The sequence below is a fragment of the Cajanus cajan genome, chromosome 1, assembly GCF_000230855.2.
Source record: "Cajanus cajan strain Asha chromosome 1, NIPB_CcT2T_4, whole genome shotgun sequence".
NCBI classification, from domain to species: Eukaryota; Viridiplantae; Streptophyta; class Magnoliopsida; order Fabales; family Fabaceae; genus Cajanus; species Cajanus cajan.
Window position 1 is genome coordinate 4,837,600 of NC_138517.1, and position 4,314 is coordinate 4,841,913.

The window sequence follows — 4,314 nt, forward strand, 5'->3', positions numbered from 1 at the left end:
TTAAAATTTAGATAAGATGTAAAAAGTATAATTGATAACATAATAATTAATGTTGTAACATTCACTACCCCCAAGGTAATATTAAAATATTTCAAATGTAATAACTATAATAATTTTCAAGTTCATCATGTTCATAAAATTCACAATATGCTATTAAATTGAAAGAATACTTAAAAACTATCATAATATAAAAAAATCAAATGTCTAACATTAATCATATTTCAAATAATAAGAGAATCATATGTTACGGCCAATGATGTCGCATCCTATCAGAACACACACACACCTCATAAGACTCATGCCTCATCACCAACATTTATGCAAAATAGTATCTTCTTTATATATTGTTATGTTATACCTGCAACACACTCAAAATGGAACAACAAAAAATAGAGGAAAGTGTGAAACGTCTCACTCTAACCTGTTCAACATCATATACTTAATTAAAACAAAGTAACAATTTATAATTCATAGCAAAATCAAAATATTTACACAACTTCATTGTTCATTGCATTCACGTTAACACACTCGTACTCAATATTCTCAACTCATTAAGTCACATGTGACACCCTCTACCCCAACATAATTACAATAGATATAAACCATCTATATATAAATTCTTTCTTAGTCTAATATAAAATAATTATCTCAAGTATCATTGGGTAAAAGATGCACATTCATAATTTTCAACTGTAAGTATCAAATTGTCAAGAAATAATAAAATAAAGATTATAGATTAATCCCAGTAAAGGTGGCAGGGCCTCCTAGTTAGGAATTAACTTATAATCTTTTAGTAAAATTATAATATGACAAAAATACACACTTTCAACATAAATAACATAAAAATTACAAAAGAAAAATAATAATAATTTAACAATTAGTCTAGCTAATCCCGATGTCACATCCTATCAGAGCGAAACCCAAACAGAAGCCTAAGCTTCACCACCAACATCCTCAGCCTCATGCTAATTATCTGCATCATAATTTAAATATACACAAAAATGACAAGGGAGTGAGAAACTTCTCACTCAGTTGCAGATATAGAAATAAAAGTTAAATAGCACACACACACGCAATATAATTCACATATATAATCAATCTCACATATATGCTTATGTATAATGATTTTCTTGACTTGACTCACTAATGTATGCATGTGGCGCCATACGGAAGTTGCAGAATTCATCACTGGTGACCCGAAGGCACACCTATACTATTGTCGGTGACCCTAAGGTACACCTATCATTGGTGTTCATACACCTCGTTAGCATATCGTGGGTGACTCAAAGGTACACCTTGTTAGTCGTGGGTATGCGGCCTCAGCGGCACACCTGGAGTAATATGTGCATATGATGCATGTCATACATTCACAGACTCAACCTTTAGCATGTTACACATATCATATTCATATTTCATAATTAAGAATTATTTCAATAATCCAATTTAATAGTCCAATAGTCCAACAGTCCAAACAGTCCAACAGTCCAAACAGTCCAATAGTCCAACAGTCCAACAATCCAACAGTCCAGAGGTTGCTTAGGTATCATATTTTTCAATAATAATATATTAAGATCTTTTAAGTAAAGTAGGAAGCTTAAAAGGTAATATAAGATAATAAGGAGGCTCAGCCTTCCATTTAAATAACAGATTCTAATATGTAAATAAGATATAAAACAAAACACATCAATAATACATATTCAAAGAAATAAACAACAGGTAAGGGATCGGGAGCCAATCCAACAAACAAACTATTTAACAATTATTCCCACACCCCCAAGCGAGCTTTCCCACTCCCCCCCTACCTGGGTTTACAGAAATTTGGGCAGAATCTCCTCCTCTCTATCTTTCCTTAAAAGGAATCGGAATTAGGGCAGAATCTCTTCCTCTTTGTCCTTAAACAAGGCACTAGAGCAGAACCTCCTTTTCTTTCTCCTTCTCTCTCTCTTACTTTCTCTCTCTATTTCTCCAGAATTTCCTTCTCTCTAGAATTCTAAATTTTCAAAACCTTAGGCCCCTATTTATAGAATTTTTTGAAGTTACTATGCACTATGCACTATTCATTATTATATTCAAATTAATTAAAATTTTGAAACGTAAAGAATCCGCAGCCCACGTTTCAGCCGCCCTTCACTGTGCAATTGCATAGTAAAATACTATTCATACATACGTATTCCTAAATAGTAAAATACGTATACATAAATAGTAAAAATATGTACACATAAATAATAAAATACGTATACGTAAATAGTAAAATACATAAATAAAATACTTATTCACATAATAAATACATAAAAAAATATTTCTTTTCATTGAATAAAATTTGGGATGTTACAATTCTCCCCTCCTTTTAGAAATTTCGTCCCCGAAATTTTTGCAATGGTAAACTCTTCGCATTCTTACTTCTAATTCTTATGCAACATCACTACCTTGTTGATGTACAACTTTTATCAATTTCCTCAAAGGATTTGCTTAGGGAAAGATCTTGACGAATTTATCCACTTAAACACAAACAAAATCAATTTCTTAAGCGTCTTAGACAAATCTTCCACTAGGGTCTATCTATTCACCATCTTACTTCCAAAATGGAGCATCTAAGTGCTACAAGATTCTTAAAAACTTTTAGTATGCTAACCATAAATATACAATTGCTTTACTCCTCTCTTCATCTTAGGTCACAAAATATCTTCTTAAGATTTTGGTACATCTTAGTAGTTTCTGAATGGATACTAAAGATACTCTTATGACCTTCTTCTAGGATTGCTTTATTAAATTCTAGCACACTAGGAATGCACAACTTATCCTTAAATCTCAAAACTCCATCCACTCCAAATTTAAACTCACTCTCCATACCTTGATTCAAGTTCTCTACTTCTCTTTCCATATTAGACCATCACGCTTCCCCTGCGCCACTCTGATACATTTTAGTAACTCCTAAATAAATGTTAAGAGTACTCTTATGTCCTTTCAAGTTTTATAACTAAACATCCAACTGTGTCCTTTCTAATCTCTTGCTTATTTGGGTCACTAATAAAGGATCTAACTCCTAGTTCCTCTAATCTCATCTATTAATCTGATAGTTACTTCCAACATAAATAATTCAATGCTACTAGGGTAATCTTACACATCAAGCATAAGTTTCTAAATTCTGCAATCAAATTCAATCCTTAAATCATCAAAATAATAATTTGGTTATCATTGTAATCCAGATATTTGCCACAACATCAACACCTAAGCATTAGATACACATATCAGATCACTAATTTTACTACTCTATCTACAACCAATTCAAACTCTTCTATGATCAATTCTAAAGATCAGGTACCTAAGCATAATGTACACTCGGTATCCATATCAGTTCTCTAGTTTCACCATTTCATCTTCACCCAAGTCATAATCATATCCATCACCTTAACCTATAGCCTTATAACTTGTTACCAAAATAAATCAACTAATTATGCTCCTATAATTTTCTTCAACAATCCATTCGTTATTCATACTTAATCTCACAATACTAGAAGTAACCTTATAATCCAAACTTAAATTTCTAATTTGAGCCAAAAAGATTCATCTCTCTAATCATAATGAAAGATAAAGATTTCCTCAAAACATCAATCACTACAATGGCTTTAGCCAAATAATAAGATCAAAATTTTACTCCTTAAGAAATTTCAACTATTTCTTTTATCTCGTATTCAACCCCTTTGGTCAAAAGATATTTAAGGTTCTTATGATCATTAAATACCTCAACCATAGAATCATATAGTTAGTGTCTCCAAATCTTAGTATAAATGACAAAGTCGCTAACAAGGTTATGGGTAAGGTAATTTCTCTCATGAATTTTCAATTTCTTAGAAACATAAGCTACTATCTTTTCTTCTTGCCACAATATTCTTCCTAAACCTATTTTCAGAGACATATTTATATATCACAATAATCTTACTAAAATCTAGTAATATTAACACTAGTCAATCTTTCCTTAAGAGTTTGAAAACTACTTCCTCAATTGTTATCCCATACTAATGTAACTCCTTTCTAGTCAATTCAGTCAAAGGTAATAGTAAGTAATTCAAAGAAGTAAGCAACGAAATGATTTGGGTAGTTAAAAATATACAAAGGTTCAAGAATTCCTGATATAGATTATCCTTACGGTTGATTCCAAGGGTAGGCAAGAAACAACCTAGTGAACTGAAACATCTTAATAACCAAAGAAACGAAGGCAAAAGCAATTTTTATAGTGAGAGCAGTTTAAACCATGAACAGTTGTTAAAAAAAAAAATTACTCACTGAATTTTCATATAAACTATCAAACAAGAC

The 4,314-nt window shown here is 31.3% G+C and overlaps 1 long non-coding RNA gene across 1 annotated transcript; it reads right to left on the reverse strand.

Moving 5' to 3' along the window:
* Positions 1–655: 655 nt before the first annotated feature.
* On the reverse strand, positions 656–1,971 carry LOC145957120 (uncharacterized). Its single transcript, XR_014433538.1, has 2 exons — positions 1,803–1,971; positions 656–973 (listed from the first exon to the last, which is right to left on the reverse strand). It is a non-coding gene; the product is annotated as an uncharacterized LOC145957120 (long non-coding RNA).
* Positions 1,972–4,314: the final 2,343 nt, after the last annotated feature.